At 39.4% G+C, this 19,879-nt stretch overlaps 1 protein-coding gene across 1 annotated transcript in view; it reads left to right on the top strand.

Annotated features, from left to right (window-relative positions):
- SLC35F5 (solute carrier family 35 member F5) overlaps nucleotides 1–8,606 on the top strand; it is a 30,126-nt gene extending 21,520 nt beyond the window's left edge. The window contains exon 18 of the mRNA XM_058809212.1: nucleotides 875–8,606. The gene's annotated coding sequence lies outside the window, so the exon portion shown is untranslated. The remainder of the gene's footprint in view (nucleotides 1–874) is intronic.
- The last annotated feature ends 11,273 nt before the right edge of the window (nucleotides 8,607–19,879 follow it).

The following is a 19,879-nucleotide window of genomic DNA, read 5'->3' on the forward strand; positions in this document are numbered from 1 at the left end:
GGTTTTCATGGTGGCATTTCTGTTATGCAAGGACACATTTTTAAGGAGCATGCAGTCAGTGTTGTTCTGGATTGATGGACAGAGTGTTAAACTTATCTTTAAAGTTATTATTACTACTTGTTGCCAAGCATTATTCTCACAGTTCTTGGTCAATGGTTTTAAAATTTAGTTTTTTACTAAAGAGTATTACAAAGTTCATCCAAAACTGGATGTGAGTTAATACACCAGAAGAGCCATACAACTTCTTGGCATGGATGATGTGTTTGGAAAACATCTGAAGTAATTAATTCACTCTTTAGTGCTGTTGGGATTTCAGTTTGGGCTGCTGCAGCCCATGAAAAGCACCAACCATTCAGGGAAGTTAAAGAACACCAAACTTTATCATTACTGATCCAGAAAGTGGAAAGGGGCCCTTGTGTTTGTGGGTGACAAGAAATAAGTTGGGAAATTCCATTAAATATTAGACTAAATATTTCTCATTGTAAGCATAGGGAAAGTAGACTAGAATAGCTAAAGAGTTTGCAAAATATCCCACTTTTAAGAGGAGGTTGCACAAATCTTTAAAAGGAACATACATGATTTGTCAGTACTGGCCTGGAGCATTAAAGCATTAAAGTTTGGAGCCCTCCTAGCCCTGTGCTTCAGGGTTTTCAATAATGTGTGCAGAATTACATGAGAAGTATATTTTTATTTTCCAGCGTTTCTTAAATCTAATAATGAAATTAAAAATATCCTAACCAAAACAGTAATTGTGATGTCTTAAGACATGGAGTTATTTCCTTTGTTAGTAAGATGGAAACAAATATTTATGGTAATTTTTCTTTTGTAATCTTGAGTTATGTACCTCTGATAATTTTTTTCTTCTTCTTCGTAGTTTAAAAATGGAATGATGCCCAGCAAAGAGACAATCTTCTGGAAAAGTCCCTAAGGAATCATGTTTCAGTGCCTATTCTGAATTTGTAGTAAAAATAGAAGTTTCAGTTCTTTTGAAACTCTAAACTTTTTCTCTTTCTTGCTTTCATCTGATTTTATAAATGAACAGATTACTACATGCCTGTCACCGTGGGAGTCTTAGTCCATCTGAGCAACCAACCTGCCTTATGACACTTGAGCTGGTGACATTACTTGACAAAATCAAGAAAGCAAATGCTGTTAAGTGATTTCTTTCTTTTTTTAAGTCACAATTTTGTTAAATGCTGGACAATATTATTTTTAAAAGATACTTTAAAGTGAGTTATGTAAATAAGTTTGCAGGTCATCAAGTCTTACAGGCTTTCAGATGAAAAGCTAAATAGATATGTTACCTGTAGTAGGTACAGATTAAATTTTTTATGTTGTATAAACTATTTGCATATTAATAGATGAAAATAGAAAAATAATTTATTAAGTGCATTCCTGTAATTCCTGAGGCAGGATCTTTGTATGGTCCTGGAACACTACATTTACAATGTCTTAGGCCATTTTGTGTAGCCTTGTCATGGCAATGGGTGCTGATGTTTAAAAATCAAAAAAACTGCCCAATAATCAGGAATGCTTAAAATTTCAGTGAGTGGTTAAATATTTCTAATTACAATACATTTGAGTATACATTCTTATACATGGTTTAAAACAGACTGGTTCTGTAACCCATTCTCAGTCTCAGTTGTCTCTCAGACTTGGAAATTTTCAGGTGTAGCTGCCACACTGTGAAAGAGATCAAATTAATTGTGAAAGTTTTCAATCAGTGGGTCGGCACTACACTAATCTGCTAAGCAATATGAAGAGGAAAGGTGTTTGCATTGGTTTTTCTTTTCCCCCCAGCTGTATTAATAAATTTATTCTAAAACTGATAATTATCTTCCTTCCGCTACAGTGTTTAATCCTTTTGAATCCAGAGAAGCTATTATAATTATATTCAGGAATATTTGAAATTAATCAATGCTGGTTTTCAGCTCCTGGCCTATAAGACACTTAGATCAAAGTTAATTTTGGCTTTTGATGGACTTGAGTTTTTTTATAATGAATGTGAGATGGATTTTTTAGCCAGGAGTATTTTCTTCCACATAACAAGGTTATTAATAATGTAAGGTATTTCTACTGTCCCTCCACACAAATACAGAAGGATGACATAGCAGAAATGTCTTTTTGTGTTTTGGCACTCAGTAATGATCCTTCCAAAAGCAATTTTGGTGTTTTGGTAATAAAACTATTATTTAAGAGGTAATGCAGGAAAGCAACATGCTTAAGTTCTACATTTATAGAAGAATTCGAGCCAGCAGCTGGAATTTAATATAAGAAATGTGTGTAGAGTAGGAAGACAAAATGAACCTGGGGCTATTCTGTTCAAGTATTTAACCTTCATCAAGTTTTTCCTTCTTGTTTTTAATACTGGATTGCACTACAAACTTTGGTGATCTGAGGCATGTCTTTAAGATGAGATAGTAAGTCCTTCCTGGACCCTAAGTAAGAATTAAAAAATACCCAAAACCAACCACAACAAAATCACAAACCCAAAAGAGACAAGAAAGTCAATTAAATTTCACAGTTCAATTTCCCAACCCCACAAGTAGAGGGGTAAAAAATGCAGTATGTTGAACTAATTTTATTTTGGTCGAATTTTCAGGCATTTCTTGATCAGTGGGGTTTCCTTAGATCTTGGATTTGTCCTTCAAAATTATGACAAATTTAGAGGATGTTTACTTTAATATTTTTTCAAAAAGTATTGTTAATGCCTACTTACAATAAAAAAAGTCTATTTTCAGTTAATTAAATGTTTCAATGAGATGGTGCAGAATATTTGATACCAGGCATTAACTCCAAATTTGAATCAGCTGGGACTTGTGGCATCTGTGCATTAAGCCTGGGAAAACCAAATTTGCTTTCAGATGGGCAATGACAGTATTTGTAGCAAAATTTTCTGTGACTTTTTTGCAATTGGTCCTGCAAACAGAATTGGATCTGTAATGTCAAATATGCAGTTGCTATTTATATTTGCCCTTATGTTCATGGCTTCAAGTCAAAGATCATCATAGCCTCCATGTATATGACTGTTAATTTTCATTATTCATTAGTTTGAGAGGTTAAGAAAAGAAGTACTAAAAGAATATTCTTCTGTCTCTGACCCCAGGAATGATGAAGAACATTCAGTACATTCAAAGTCAGGGCTTTCCAAATGTTTTTCACAAAAATGTGTTATTTTTTTTTAATATGATATAAAATATTTTTATCTTCTGGCACTAGGTAGCTTAAGCTGTGTTTTTGCATTAAATTACAATTCTTTAAATAGTAGGAACAAAACAAACTGTCCTTGCTGAGAGGGTTTTTAAAGTGGTGCCCCTGTAGTTACAGGAAATGTGTTACACTTTTAATTACAGAAGCTACGATATACAACATTGTTCCTGCATTTAATAGAATGTGATGGAGTTTTTTCTACTAAACCTTGTGATTTTTAGTACAATGATATTTTATAAATATAAATGTCTGATTTGAAATGTAAATTGCATAGCTCTCTAATGGATGCTTGGTAAATGCACAAGAGATTTAGCTTTGATTCTCAGGTACCTCTGATGCAATGGAGATGTGCTGGGTTTTTCTTCCCTGTGACACAACTGGAATGTGAAGGAGCTCTCTCATGAATGACAATATACCCTCTGTTAGTAGGGTATACTGCCATTGCTCTTACTGTTTCACTTTGGGAATGGCTTCATTCTGACTTACTTCTTCTAGGAACCACATATGCTTTAGAAAAATAATGTTGATCATTTCTCTGATTGCCACCTGCTGGTTAAGGAACAGGGATTTCCCAGGCCTGCAAAATGGGGGATGAATAATGAATACTATGTCAAACAGTTGAACTCATTCCTGTAATCCTTTGAGACAACCAACAATTTCTTCTGTGTGTGCAATTGAGGTTTTGGGGCTCTTTGGTTTTTATATATGAAGGAAATTATGATAATTTGCCAAAAACTACAGAGCATGCCTTTGCTTTTAGGGTTTTGGTGAGGCTTGCGTAGTTTGATAAGGCAGTAAAGGATTTCAGTTTTTCTGGCCACGTTGTTTTGGGTTTCAGTCATACTGAAAATGTGTTCCCTACAAGAGGCTGCTGCAGATGTAGTGCTGGTTCAGCAAGGGATGGAAATGCCACCTGTGTAAGCAAGTCTGGGGCACATGAGTGCTCCTGAAGGCCCTGAGGCCTCACTCTTTGGCTTTCCCAGTCTTCACTGCATCCTGCTCCTTGGCTTTCCCAGTCTTCACTGCGTCCTGCTCCTTGGCCTCTGGCCTCTGGGGGTGCCTGTAGTGGGTAGGGGCTGTAGGACAGGACTGGCCTGGCTGGCTGCAGGGACTGCACACAGACTCAGAAGCTGGAGGCTGAGCACAGCCTGGCTGTCCCTCTGGGTATTTGTGGAAATGGGGTGTTGAGCAGGGCTGGTGTTCAACCCTGCAGGGAACTGCAGCTGAATTTTGTGTCTATTCATGGCAGACCTCCTTGGAATGTACTAACAGAAACAGGTGGGCTTGCAAATTGCTTTTGTTGGTGTATGATGCTGTATTTTGTCATTCCTGCCACAATACTCCTGCCTAGGTACTGTTATTCACAGCTGTGATGGCTTTAAATAAGGTGGCAAAACAATTTCTTTGTAATTCTTGGTTCCATTTCTCTTAATGTTGAATTGTTGTCTTTGTATTCCCTACTGAAGATCCTCCTGTCATAGGGAAATTATGTTACTGAGCTAAACTGAGCTCTCTGAGATGGGGAGAACCAGTTAAATTTTGGGGATAGGCTGAGTTTATAGACACACTTTGAATTTCATGTGCAAATAGACCTCAGAAAGGCAGAGTGTAAATGAAGTGAAGAACTGACATGCTCAAAAATCAAGAAACAAGCTGATGTTACTATCACAGTGTTGGTTATATGGCTAACTGTAGGATGGTACTTCGAATCAGTTTCCTTGGCATACGTTTAGAGTTAGTTATCATTTCTGTTCTGGCTGTCACATGCAGCCTGTGATTTAACAGTTATAACTCCAGTAGCATTTATGTGATTCATAAACTGTTGTTATGCATTTTTCCCTGTCTAATCCACAATTTCATTAATGTTGTATTTTGTTTTACATGATCATTTCAGGGCGTGATTTCTCAGGGAAATACGGATGATACCATATGTTGTGAGAGCCAATAACTAATTCCTGCTTTTAAAATCACTACAAACATTTCCAGGTTTCACTCAAACATTTCACATCATGTAACTTCCATGTTGAATTTCCTTAGGCTTATCAGGTAAATCATGATGAGAATGTTAAGAGCATTTAAAGATGTGAATAAAATTTACTCTGCCCAACACTTTGTTACTTTTTGGAGAAACATCCATTCTAAGGTGATGAAATGTGTGTGATTTTCTACTTAATTGTCCTCTTTGCCATAGAAATGAATAGTTACTCTGCTGATTTTGAAGCTGCATTTCTGGCTTGGCAGTGACATTAACTTTCAGGGTTAGGCAGTGCTGTAATAATACATGATCTGATTCTGGGATAGATCAGTATAAATCTTTAACATAAATATATTAATTTATATAATTAAATTTTTAAAAGTCACATCACTTTGGGGGATTTTCTGTTTGTTTTTCCAGTAAAGTTACTTTGGCCAGAATGGGATCTGATCCAATGCCCATAAGAGTCATAGACAGCATTAATAAAGTAAAACTTTATTGAAAAGAACTCTGCAGTCAGGTTGACCTTTATGCCTTTGTAGTATTTCTGTCTGCAGCATGTCTTTGGAGTGGTTTGCTTTAAGACCTCAGTAATATAAAGGAGGGATTTTAGTGCTGGTAAATGTGGTAAACACACTGCTGTTACAGTTCACAAAAGATATTTCCACATAGCCAGTATGCAGCTTAATTATTTAGAAGGTGAATTTGTCTTGTTAAGTGACTTTTGTTTAAAATCAGCAGCAGGAGAAATATTAACCCCTGCACTTTGCTGTATACTTCTTTTGTCCATAGTGAGAACATGTGATCATAGTCATCAGCCTTGAGCATCAGCTTCCTCTTGATGATTTCTGCTTTGACATTTCCATTTCCATGCCCTGTTGCATTCATTGCAAAGTGAATTTCCTCTCTAGGTAAAGCCAGTGTAATTGTATTTTGACTGCCCTAGTCCTCTGTGGTGTTAGAAATCTGACATAAAATATAAATCTGACATGTGATGTGACTACTTAGAGATCTGTGTTCTCACTCTTGTCATTACAGCTGGTGTTAGTAGGTAACCAGACTTTTTCTGGATATGCCTGTCATGATGTGGAATGCATCTGGAATTCCATCTGGCTTTCACTTTCTACTTTTAAAAAGCATAAAGGGCTTTTCTCTGAGGATTTTTGTAGAAAGCAGCTGTTTAGTTCCACAAGTTCAGAGTCCTTTAACTGCATCCCAGTTTATGAAGTTGGATCCAATATTTCCTTTCTTTTATTAATGAACTTCTTAAGGTTTTTTCAGGAAAGGTGCACAAATTTTCTTTATGTTCTCCAGAAGAAATAACTGGATACTGAAATGGCCTCAGAAATAAAAATTCAGGGATGTTTATTCTATAGTTCTTAACGTATGTTCCTGATTTTTTGGGCTCTTTTTTTTTTCCTTTTTAAGAAACCCAACCAAATAAAACCAACCAAACCCCCATACTTATCAAGCTGAGGGGAATTAGCCATTTAGCACAGAACAAATTTTATTATATGCAAATGATTGTATTTTTATCAATTGTATCAGTCAATGTGTCATTGATGTGGCCAGTCCACAAGTCTTCCTTGTCTGAGTCACAGGTGATGCTTCTCTTCTGTCTAAATCTGACCTCTTGCATACCAATTAAGTTAGTGCCACTGCCAGAATGAGTAATTTCTAAAATATTTTAGAATCTGCTTTTTCCTCTAGGTAGGGTAACAGCAGGGGCTTTCCAACCAATGTCACTTTCCTATCGAAGAAGAAAGAAAAAACCCTAAAAAAATGTAAGAGAGAAATGTTAATTAAAAATCAAGAATATTAGTAGGAAAGTAGGAAGCATATGCTCTAAAATCATTGGGGTAATTTCTTGCATAGCCCAATTCCACATAGGCAGTAGTTTATTGGATTGATCTCTGGTTGGGTATTTTAAATAATCATTTCATATTGAAGCTGAAGGCTTAATTTAAGCCCTGTGATTATTTAAAAAACATCATGGAAAAAAATTATAATTGGAGACTTAGGAGGTACTTTTTGTTTGTGGTTTGGTTGTTTTGAAGTCCATCCAATGCAGCTACAAAGGAATGCTCTGTGAATTGGCACTCATGGGAGGCTGTTTACACAAGGCTACGTGGAAAGTACAGCCAGGTGTTGGAGTTGACATTACCTGCATGGAATTAGAGAAATGTACTAAGTGTGAGATACACTTCAGCATTGTAGAGCTGAGGGGACATTTGTAATGATTTAAAATTCATGTAAGGTCTCTTTGGAGTAGATACTAGTAAAACAAAATTGGTTTGGAAACCTTGAGTTCTGAAACCCCTGACACCTGAGTGCATTAAAAGATGCACAAAACCAGTTGTAGTTTTGATGGTTGTTCTGGTGTTGCATTTTGGACTGACTTTCAGGGAATTCTCAGTTACACTTTTAAAGGGGAAGCTGCTTTAACTGAAGAGCTTTCACCTGAAGAAAACTTTTTTTTCCCCTCCCCTGAAGTCTGTAGTTTGCTGATAATTCAGATGTTCTGGGAGCACAGCAAATTCCAGATATCCAAGTATCCTCTATGAAACATCTTTATGCATCATCTTTTAACCATTTTCCTTAGTGAAAGCAGAACCTGAATTGCTGATGTGTATAGCATTTGCACTTGAAAACCTGATTTCAGAGTGTGTTAAACCTTGATCTATTTTTGATAAAAAAGAAATGTAGCATTTTAATCTAATTTCCATTTAATGGCAAGGATATTCACGCAGAGAAAAACATATATCAGGGTTTGATGCAGTGATTTTTAAGCCAAGAAAACAGCAGGATGGCAGTGGTAAATCTGAAATGGAGATGCATATCTCTTCAGAAAATCTGGTTTCCTCTGCCCTTTTTATACCAAATTGTGTCTCCGTTATTCCAGGATAATGCAGCTGAAGCAAGAACCAGAGCTTTTACCCTTTGTTCTCTGAAAGTGAACACTGGCTTTTGCCTGGGGTGTCTTTGTCCTGTCACTTCATTTTCTGATGGGAGGTCAGTTAAATAAAAAAAATATAGAATATGTATTTTTAATTAAAATCAGATTTAAGCTATTAATTATTTTGAAATTCTCTATATTAGTAGAGATCTAATGAATGGAAATTGAAGTCCTATATTGCAAATACTGAACAGTGCTTATATATTTTTAACAAACCAGTATATATATGAATATTTGGAACATGCATGAAGGTGGAAATTGGAAGATTGTTTTTATGTTTAAAGGGTTTATAAATTGAAATTCTTGATATCCAGTACCAAAACCCTATAAAAGGGCTAATGAAAATGTAATGTGTTCTGATTAACAGCCTGTGTAATACAATCAATGGGTGTGATGTTTTTGTTCTGTATTATATTTATTATATGTAAGTAAACAATAAAGATTATAAATCTTATTTTCTTAACAGGAATTGGTATTTGGTTGGGGTTACTTGATGTGTTTGATATCATCAGTTAAGAAAAAATGGTCACCAGGGCTGGGGTTAAAAGTGAGTGTTGGATGTCTGGTGTTACCTGGAGTCAGCCAGGATGTGAAGGCTGTAATTTGTGTCAGCTTGGTGTGAGTGCAGGTTGTGGCTGGGGCAGGGTTGATTTTCCTCCCCATGGCTGTTTTGGGGCTGGTTTGGGGCTGTGCTGAGCACAGGGGGATAACGCAGAGATGTTTCTGCTGCTGCAGCTGCTGAGCGGGGCTCGCACAGGGCCGGGGCCTTGCTGCTTTTCCTGCTGCCACTCTGGGAGGAGTTTGGGGTGCACGGGAGGGGACACAGCCAGGATGGGGACCAGGGCTGGCCAGGGGACATTCCAGACCATGGGACAGTACCTCCAGCAGGGAAGGAAGTGCCACTGCTGGGATGGATACACGACACACACACACTTGTGTAGAGACAACAACAACAGCTTCATTATTACAAGTGGTTCTTAAGTTTTTATACCCGTAACAAAGCGTGATCTTAAGTCATTAGTTACATCAAAACAGCTCTTTATATTCACTGGACACAGCAATAGCTTATTGTGTTTTATTGGTATAAAGTCATCAATATCAATAATTAATTGGTCAGAATTTACAACAAATTAAGGCATGTACACTGCTCACTAAGGCACATATCTTCTAACTGCCAGTATCTTTTATGTGTTTATTTTATGAGTTTCCATGCTAATGGCTTTGCTTTCTTCTTTGTTATAGATAAACTCATATTTTATCAGTTTCCTCTTCTAACTCAGTTTGGCTTGCAGACTAGCTGTTAAGCCCATCTACAGGAAGGAAGAAGAGGGGACATTGGGAGTGATGGTGTCTGTCCTCCCAAGTCCCCATTGCCCTGGCAGGGCCCTGCTCTCCTGGGGATGCCCTGGGAGCAGGGAATTCACCCTCGGTTTGTTCCACGTGGCTTTCCCTGTTTCCCTGCCTTTATCCCAGCCCACGGCACTGCTCGCTTTTACCGTCCCCGATGTCGCTCTGGGCTGGGCTGTTCGCTGGGATTAAAGCACCACAGTCCAACACCGATTTTTGGTGGGCCATTTCCACAGTCCAACACCGATTTTTGGTGGGCCATTTCCACAGTCCAACACCGATTTTTGGTGTGTTTCGGGTGGTTTTTATGGGCGAGCTCCTGAATGGCAAAGCGCGCACAGCCTGCGAGCAGCAGGGGGAGCTCCGGCCGTGCCCATCCCGCAGCTTTGGCTCTGCAATTATTGTGTAAGTGGTGAAAAGATAATTATTTTACCTGTTTATCATCGCTGATTCCCGCAGTTAGCCAGGGCTACACATTGACCTTCCTTCTTGCAGCTGAACTTTCAGCGTCTTTAATAATTAAAACCTCGGGGATGATAGGCATTTACCTAAATAGTTCATCAAAAAGAAAAAAATTTCCACCATAGGCTTTTCTGAGTTTTCCTGCATTAACTACAGCTGAATTCTTTTTTACCGAGGTCCTAAATGTTACTGCACAGCTATAGAAAGAAGCAGCTTTTTACACTAAAAAAGGGGATACTTGCTTTGCCCCAAACTAATTAAGGAGTTCACCTCATATTCCCTGACCAGCAACAGGAATTCTGGAGCTCCAATGAAGAATTTGAAGCAACTTTACTTAGAAAGTTTCTATATACTTTCAAAAGCAAGTTGACAATAACAATCCTGTTCTTTTTCCAGTGTCCTAACTGATGGCTCAGAATCCCAGTCATTGTGTGATTCCTCCTTTTAAGTCGTAGAGAAAAAGTAAAATGTGGAATAATTTTTGGCAGGTTCTGCCAAAAAACCATAAAACCCTAAAATGCATCACTTATTAGGCTCTGTCAGTACTTGATGAGTTGTGCTGAGGGGACAGCTGGCTGCATAAATGGCTGGGGCAGGTGGTGACAGAACCACAGGGAGCAGGTTGTGCAGTGGAGGCTTTGATAGAGATGTGTGGGTCAGAACTTGTTTTGTGGTTTGGTTTTCCTGTTGTTTTGTGGGTATTTGTTAGTTTGTTTTTCCTTATCCACAGCGTGAATCGATGTACTGTTATTCTGTTAGGCTGTGAAGATCTAAACCGTCCTGTGTGGTATCCTGACACCCGGTACTTTTCTGTATACAAAGGAATCAGTCAGGCTCTCTGGATTGCTTTCAGTCTTTAGGATGTAATTTGTTGACACATTGTCTTGTTCTACTCTGTGTGCTCTTCAGTTTTAGGAGACACATTTCATACATGAAACTGCCACTTGCCAGAAGCTCAGTGTCACTTGCTACAAGGTGAGGTTTAAAGCTTCTGAGGAGGATGATTTAAACCCCATTTTCAGACTTCTTTTTCTATCAACAGCATGCATGTGGGAGACATTCTTGGGTTTTATTTGTATCTGCAACCCAAGTATATTCCGTTTATATTGATTTTCAAAAACTTGGACAAAACTTAAGGTTTCCAAAGAAACAATAGTTTACTACCTCAATGTGAGCTCTTCTTCCTCTTTTCCCCTCACTTTCCCCTCCACTTGCCCCCCAGCCACTACTTCAAGATCATGTGAAAGAAAAGCCAATTCTAGTTTGTGGCTTTGCAAGCTTTCAGGACTTTTTTAGGCAGTGTTACCTAATGTGTTATAATTTGCTGGGAGATGAAAATCTTCACATCATAAAGATTCCTTAATTATCTCAATAGGCTTTTCTTTGTGGGAATCTTCCAGTGGTGGGGCATTTTCTAGGCTGCTTTGATTTAGCTGCTGGGGTCCTGCTGCTAATGGTGCTGGAAAACTCATGATTGCACTGCAGAGTGTGCATTTGCACAGCACTAGAGAAGCTGCATAAACATAAAGGAACATTCTGTCTATCTGTAATAGTGTTCCCACTTAGAAAGAAGCTCATCTGCCAGCAGATCTACTCTTTTTTTTTTTTTTTAAATCCCTTTGGAAGGGGGGAAAAAAAAGTTTAGTTATAAGCAGATGGCTTTTGTGGCTGTGGTGATGCAGGCAAACAGGAAAGTGAACCCATGAGAGGAAGGGAAATAAAGAGGAAATCCGAAGCAAGGACTATGATGGATGGAGTTGGGTCTCAAGCACACCTCTCCCCAAGTCCTCCTTACCTTTTTGTTTGTTTCCCTCCTCACAAAGGAATGTAGAGAAAACACTTTTCACTAATTGAGAGGATGTCATTAGTTCATAATATAAATATTTAAAATATTATGGATATGTGTTAGTAATTTAACACATGTCTTTTGTTAAAAGCACATTTTGACAAAAGTGCTGAGACTGACTTCTACCTCCCCTTTCACTGTTAGGTAAAAGCTGATACAGCTCCATCTGTCACTCTTTTTGCATGTGATGTTTTCCCCAGTACTTAAAAATGGAGTTGGATTCATTACTCTTCCTACAGGAATGTGTTGGCCATAGTGAGTTTCAAGTGTAGGAAGAGAAGCTCTTGGAAAATGTGTTCCTAGGGTAAAACAGTCTCACTGAAATATTTTCCTCAAGGAAATGGTGATGGACTTAGCCGGTGTACTCTCTGAGATGCAAAGGGGCAATCAGGAGCAACCTAACCTAGAGAAGAAAAGAACAATGGGATGATCTGTCAGGAGCTGATGGAGAGCCATGGAAGGGAATGAGCAGCCCCTTGGAATTAGATGCATAATGGATTTCCAGTAAATGAGATAAACGTGAGCTCCTGCTAAAGGAGTCAGCCCGAACTGAAATTATTCCTGTCCTTGTCTGCTCCTTTTGTACTCAAGGGTAGGGTAAGATGGTGAGTTCTTGTTAAAGCTTCAAGACAGAGCAATTTTTGTAAAAGTCTCAACTGTTCTGTGAATAGTGGATGAATCACCTTCAGATTGTCATGGATTAAAAGTTTCAAAACACCCAAAACCTGAAGGGTTTCATTATTTAAAAAAAAAAACACTAATTTGCTTTTAGGGGTCTAAATGATATAAAGGTTTGGTGACACATCAAGTCTGTAATGAAATAATAGTAATGTCATATTGGCACTCTGACAAAGTAATTCCTCAAAACAGTTAATGCTTTTAATGATGTATCTCTGCTTTCTGGCTCTGGTCTGCCATTATACTTGCCAACCTACCTCCTCCCTTTGCAGATGATTTCTAAAACTGACACGTTTATGTCTCCCTTTATAAATTCTTCATTTTTCCCTTTTTTTTTCCCCTTCTCCTCTCACAGGTTTAAAAAAAGACAGTTCAATTCTAAATTGTTTGGAAAATTGGCAGCAGAGTCACCCTAGCAGTATAGCAAAGAGGCACAAGTACAGAGGAGTTGAGAATCCTGGTTTTGTGAATTTCTCCTCACATACCAGACTATTTAAATCTAAAGTGTTTGTTGGCCTTGAAGTGGATCTTCAAGAGAACTCTTTAACAAAGCTGCTTGTTCCGCATAACAATATTTTGTTATATGTTTAGAAAACACTCTGCTTCTTGCTTAGCTTGGCTTTTCAGGAGAGGATGATAGTTTCAAGGTAAAGGTCGCTGGGTGTAAACTCAGAACAGAATGAACTCTTAGGCAAACTCTAGATTCCTACAGTCAATTCCATAGTGTCCTTCTGAATTTGACCTGTTCCAAGGACCCAATCTTTTATCTGCTGCTTTGAGTGTTGTGAGTAGACACAATATTGATATCATACTTGAGAAAGTTCCTTCACCTTCCAGTGGTTTGAGTTTTCCCCTTCCTAAAATCATGGTAATGATTACAATTTCTTTTCTAGGAGGTGTAAACAAGACAACAAATTGTAGGCACAGTTGCTTCAGGGCCTGGGCAGAAAGCTGTAGCTCCCATTAAGGACATTAAGTTCCTATAAAGAACTACTGCAAAATTCTGAAGGAAGCAATAGCTACAGCTTTCAGCCCAGGCCCTGCAGCAATTATTGCCTTCTTGTCTCTGATATTGCCTTAAATCTCCCTAATTCCTCCTGCCCTGGCTGACCTGTGGCACTTGAGCAGTCAGTTCACTTCCCAAAGTCCTCAATCAGCCCCACTGGAGGTGCCAGCCCTGAGATCAGTGCTGGGCCAGGACCTTTAGTGTGGATGCCACCGGAGGGACACCAAGGAAGATGAACTGTTTGTTACATTTTTAAAGGAAGTCTTTTAGCTGTTTGAAAAGAGAGTGGGGATTGCTCCAAACACCTAAAAATCTTTTTTCTTTAATGTAAAAGATGTCAGTTTACCTCGACTGCTGCTGCTGCAGAAGCTGTGCCTACATCAAAGGGTGCAGAGCCATCATAATGGAGATGTAGAAATGTTAGTAACTCTGGCTGAAATTCAGTGTTTGAGGAACTGGCCCAGGCTCCCAAAATTCACATCTGTAGGAGATCAGGGAAAGGACTAAGCCAAGAAGGAGAGAGGAGTAAGAAGAGACTTAAATAGGGTGAATGTTGTGCAAGTCCTCTCCCTCCATCTCCAGTTCTGCCCCTTAAGGTAGTTATCAATAATTCCCAAAGCTCTGGAAGATCAAACCTTTTCCATGTTTACTGTTCTCCAAGCTATTCCTTCTTCCAGCAGTGAAATAATTTTTATGTTCTGTCCCCTTAGATCAAACATACCTCGCAGCATTGAAACATCCAAGAGATGTTTGCATATTTACTTTTCTGTCTTAGAAAAATCTGTACATAGTGGAAAACATCCTGCTAGAGATAATTTCATCACTCTCCACCCACAATCTATTGAGTCTGAACATTTACTTCCTCTGAGCCACCTTGCTGCCTCTAAACCTATTCATGGACCTCTAAAAATGCTTTTCCTGCATTCTGCTAATCACCAAACTCAGGCTAGGTAGGAGAAATTCCTCTACTGGTAAATGGACTCTGCTGCTTAGTGGTACTCTGGTGTGCTTTTTGTTTGGTTTTTAATCATATGGTACTCCCACAAACCTACTGTATTTTGCTTTTTCCTGTCTTTATATGCACCAAGTTACTCTTTGGAGATAGTCTGGCTTCCAGAAATTGGAAGTCTGAGATGTGTGTCTTGTACAAAAAGTGTACATACTTACATGTAAATTGTAACCCTCTGAAGAAACATCTAAAAAATTCTCCCTCGCCCACATGTTCACTGTCCCACTGAGCTGAGATTTCTCTGTGCTTTATGGGCTTTAAATAATGGGTGTCCCTTTCCCCCTTTTTAATTTGCTGCAGTTTTGGAAGAGTTTTTTGCCTTCCTTTGCAGACAAAGCAGCCTTTTGGAGAATTCAGGAGAGCTGAAACATCTCAGCAGGTGTGGTGTGAAACTGGGCTTGCTGTGAACACTGACTTACAACTTTTTGCTCGGAGGCATCCCACAGAGTCTCTGTTCAGGTGAACAAAATCCCCCTTCTGAGACTGTTACAGGCTGGATCATCAGCTGGGAGTCAAAGGCATGGCCCCATTTATTTGGATGGAGCTGTGCTAATTTACATCAATGAAAAAATCTGATTTCAGTGGATAATCTGCAGTTAATCCCTACACTGGGTAAATAACTATCTCTAAATGTAGTCCTTTGAGTGCTTATTTTCTGTTTAATTGATTTTGTAACTTTTCTTGTAGATTTTTTTGGTAGCAAATTGAAATGTATGTGACTAGAAGAAAGAGATACACCTGAGGCTTGTTACAGTGAAAGTAGGAACAACAGAAATGTCTTGCTCCTTGCTGATTGCATGAGCCAGTGTGGATCACATGAATGAAATCTTTATATTTAATGGAACTTCTTTGTTGTCCATCACCCTAAGAGAATCTCAGAGTTTTAAATTTTGTCTTTCCATTTCTCTCTTAGTTACTGCTTCAGTTCTTCTCTGCACTGTACTTGGAATGGAGTTTTTTAATATTATTTCCCAAAATTGTTTAGTTTTGGAATGATATAAACATTATTATTAATAGTGATTAAAAGTGCAGATCTTGGGGTTAGTGATTTCATGGCTATGTACTGCTTATAAATTTCTGGATGGAGTTTAACAAATTGTGCCAAGAAAAGAGAAAGGCAGACTGTCCTTAACCCTTAGCAATGTTGATTTTCCTGAAGAGAGTTCTAGTCTCTAGTCTTGATCCTTTTGCAAAGGAAGTACAACCCTGCTGCAATTTTCTGTCTGCAGAACATCCTTTTAAGAATCAGTTATGTACACTGCAATAATTATTTACTCTTAATTAGTGTGGTTGTTTTATTTGTGGCTTCCTTTACTGGTCATCTGTTCTGCTATTTCAAATCCAGGTCTGGCAAAATTTCTTTGCCTGCAGTTGCTTGAGAGGAAGATTATACAACTAATTGAACTGCCTGGCTGTGCTCCATGGCCTGTAAATGTCCATCTTGCTCAAACAGCTGTATAGAATTTTCCAGACCAGCAGGCTGGTTTGGCATGCAGAGTCAAACTTTATTCACCCAGTATGATTATCACTCATCCCAAGTGAAAGGAAGGTGAAGACATCTTCTTGGGAAGGATGCTTCAAGAATGAGGAAACTGATTAGTAAATCGGTTTACTTAGGGGTTTAGTTATCAACCAGAGATCATGTTATCAAATATACACTGTAGGAGTTATCTAAATAGTAAAATGGACAATCATTAAAATATGCAAATTATTAAAATATCCAGACAATTGCAGAATTAAGTCAGGAAGCTGAATCTGATGGCTGCTGCAATATCTGGTGTTCAGCTCAGTATTGCTCCTTAGTCTCACAGACATGGCCTGGGAGAGAGGGAGAGGATGCACACGTTGCAATAATGGATCACCACACTGAAGTGTGTCATTCAAACTCACTTCAGGAAACAGGTTCAGGTGTGTAAGGTGCAGCAACAAAGTAATCACATGTAATATTTACTGATGTTGAAAGACTTAAAAGCACAGAATTTACAATTCTGCGTGGCATAATAGAAACTAAGCAAAAATATTATGGCAAAACCAGACTCCAGTGAGTCTATTTGTGTATATATATATATCTATATATCTATATAGATATATATTATATTTATGTTCAGAGGAGCTCTTTCTGAATTCACACAGTTTTAGGGCTGTAGGGGGATAGAACATAAGAAAATAAAGGTAGTAAAGAAAGTAATTTTACCCCCTAAATAGTTGCAGCTGAGGCAATCATTAAGCATTAGGAGCAGGCCTGATGTTAACAAGCTGCACCTGTAGCCAATAAGAAGAGTGTTATAAAAGAGTGGATTGGGTGGTTGAGGGGAACTGCAGTCAGTTGGCTGCTGTGAGGACAAGGAAGAGTCAATGCCTAGAGGAGCTGCCTACAAGAAATATCAAGGAAGTATGGAACTGTAGCAATATGGAACCCTTGCAACGTACTGACAACAGTGTGCAGTGATGAGGCTGGGAAAATTATCATATCAGCTCTGTTACTTCATTCTTTCCTCACAAAGGAGTGTCCCTTGAAAACATAATCCTACTAACACCCTGTGTCTTTCCATAACCTTGTCCTCCAGTTGTCACTTCCTGCAGGTTCTCATGGCCACAGTGCTTTGCTGTTGCCCAAGTGACATGAAGTCTCAGGGAGCTGCCGAAATATGCCCTTGAAATCATAATCTTACTGGCATAAGCTCATATTGGAGCTCTTTCATGCTGATCTGCTTATGTGGCCTCCAGAGATGGCTTTAACATTGATTTGGTTCATTTGGACATGACAGTGTGCCCTCCATAGGTGCCTGCTAAATTTATCTTACCCCTGGCTTCAGCAGGGACACCACCCCACAGAGCAGATCTCCTGTGCCCCAAAATGGGGTCATGTAGAGTCAAAGGTCAGAAAAAACTGCAGGGATTTCCTCTTTGGGTGCTTGGCCCACGAGTGCTTTGTCAGGCTGGGAGCTGCTCTGCTCCCACACATCCTGCAGTGCCTGGGCATGGAGCAGCCTCTGGGGAGCCCCTCCTGGGGCTGGAGGTGCAGGTTCCTTGGGAAACCTGAGCATTCACCCCCAGCACCTCCTGCTGTGCTGCTGGTGGCTTGGCTTGGCTTGGGCTGGGCTTGTCCCTGTGCTGGGAAGATTTTGAGGCTCAGGCAGAAAGGTGCAGGTTGAGAGGTTGGCTCTGTCCTGGAACACTCCGGCCTGAGCCTGGGTTTGCTCAGCAACACCTCAGAGGGTTCAGCTGCTGGCAGGGGTCTAGGAGGAAAGGTGTGGCCTCCACTCCCTCCCCAGCAATCCATCCAATCTGGAGCAATGTCAGAACCCAGGACATTCCTCTGGCTGCCCTGGAGGGCTCGAGCCCCTGCCAGGGGGCTCGGAGACCTTGGCACAGAGCCCAAGACCCCTGCGTCTGTGATCTTGATCCATGGAAAAAATTACCAACCTTATGTGAGGATCTGCAAGCCACAAAAGTCTAAGTAGAATGATATTTTGTCATGGGGTAGAAAAATAGATTTTTTTGGGGTTTTTAGAATGGGGGTTTGGGGGCAAGATGGAGGAATCTGGGCTTGTCCAGCCTTTCTCTTTCTTCTTCTTGGTCTCCATCTTCTGCTGTGATGTTGCATTTACAGATTGGTTTAGAGTAGAAGCTCACTGTCTAACATAGGTGATATGTATTGGAAAGTTATTGTGAATAATGTACACGTAGTTTTTAGTATAAAAAGATAACACCACCCCAAGGGCAGGCAGAGTGCCACTGACTGTCATGCTGAACGCGACCTCGGCAGGGCAGGAGAAAGAATTTTATAGATAAGATACAATGAACAACCTTGAGACCGAGAGCTGAAGAATCCTGACTCCTTCAACTGCTGGGCTGGGAAAATGAAGCTTGTACCTATCTCAGAGTCACTGTGACCAGCAGAGATTCTGAGAGTGACAGATCTGTGTGTCCTGTCCAGCTGCTCCTGCTGTCTGACTGTCTGGGCAGAGCCTCCTGCCCAAAATCCTGCCTTTTGGAACAGCAGACAAGGTCTTCTGGTCTGCTGTGCTCTCTGATTTGAAATTCTGTGCACTGAATTTTAAAATTCAAAACCTTTCTCGTCCTTTCTTGCAGGACATGGTGTTTTTCAAGCCAGGCCTGGGGTGACTGAATGTGATAGCACTTTGTGTTTTTGATGGAATAGGTGCACTCTGAAAGTGAAACAAACCTAATGGCTCCATGCTCCTTGGATCACAGTTTTCCAAGGAAGAGAACTTGGCTTTTTTGTACAAGCACAGCAACTTTTTACTCCAGTCAAAAAAATTTAAGATATAGAATGGGGAGCTAAATAACATTAAATATAAAGTATTAAATAAAAATTATTTAACAATAATACATATAGTCAGTTTAATGTATCACATATGCTAGTCTTTCAGATGGTACTAGTAATAGCATAAACTGCTCTTCTGTATAATAAAGCAAGTGAATTCAAACAGCCAAATTTGCTGTTTCTCCAAAAATTATCTTTTCTGAGAACTAAATAAAACAAGCATATGGAAGATAACAGGGGGGAAAAAAATATCCTCATTTAGAGGTAATTCTTGCTTGCAGCCTGGCAGCTGAAGAATTACAGTGACAGAAGATACCCTGAGCCACTCTGAGACTGCAAGCCTGGTTTAAAGAGCCAGGCTGCTTTAAACTGCTGCTTTTGGAGCTTCTCTGCTGCCCTTGGCTCCCAAAGCCCCTGGCTGAGCTGCCTAAGCCAGGCTCTCTTTGGAGAAAAGGGATAACAGTCAGGAGCAGTTTACAGAGGGAAAAGGAAACTTATCAGGGACAGGAGGCTATCAGGAATCACAGATCTTGCCTGGTGCTGTGTGGGTGTCTCAAGCTGATGGAGATAGTATTGCAGATTATCTTTGTGTCTGCTCAGGATTTCTTCAAATGTGAGCTTGATGAGATCTGGGTGGTGTCCCATTATCTCGGGAGCCCTTGAGGAAGGCAGGTCAGGAAAACAGCAAATTGTTTTGAGTTATTCTTTACATGGGTGCCTAACAATAATTGAGCATAGTTACCTCAAAGGGATGAGTAAATAAACAACTACCACATCTAAATATTTTTAATGATCTGATTTTAATCCTGGAATATCTTCTTTGTTTCACTGATTTTCTAGTTGATTCTCCTTTTGTTTTTTAGTCATGATCATAACACCCTCCTTGGTAATATTTATGTATTTGTATAAATTTAGACCAAATAATATTTTTGTGGTAAAAATTGAACATTTTAATCATCACTGGTAGCTGAGCCTTTGTGAGCTTTTTTCTGTGCAAGAACTATGTTGTTCAGGATGACTTGAGGGCCCAGTTGTGAAACTTTCCAAAGAATGAAATTATGACCTCACTGAAGCCAGTGGGAAAACACCATTTTTGGTG

The sequence above is a fragment of the Ammospiza caudacuta genome, chromosome 8 (genome assembly GCF_027887145.1).
Source record: "Ammospiza caudacuta isolate bAmmCau1 chromosome 8, bAmmCau1.pri, whole genome shotgun sequence".
Classification (NCBI taxonomy): domain Eukaryota; kingdom Metazoa; phylum Chordata; class Aves; order Passeriformes; family Passerellidae; genus Ammospiza; species Ammospiza caudacuta.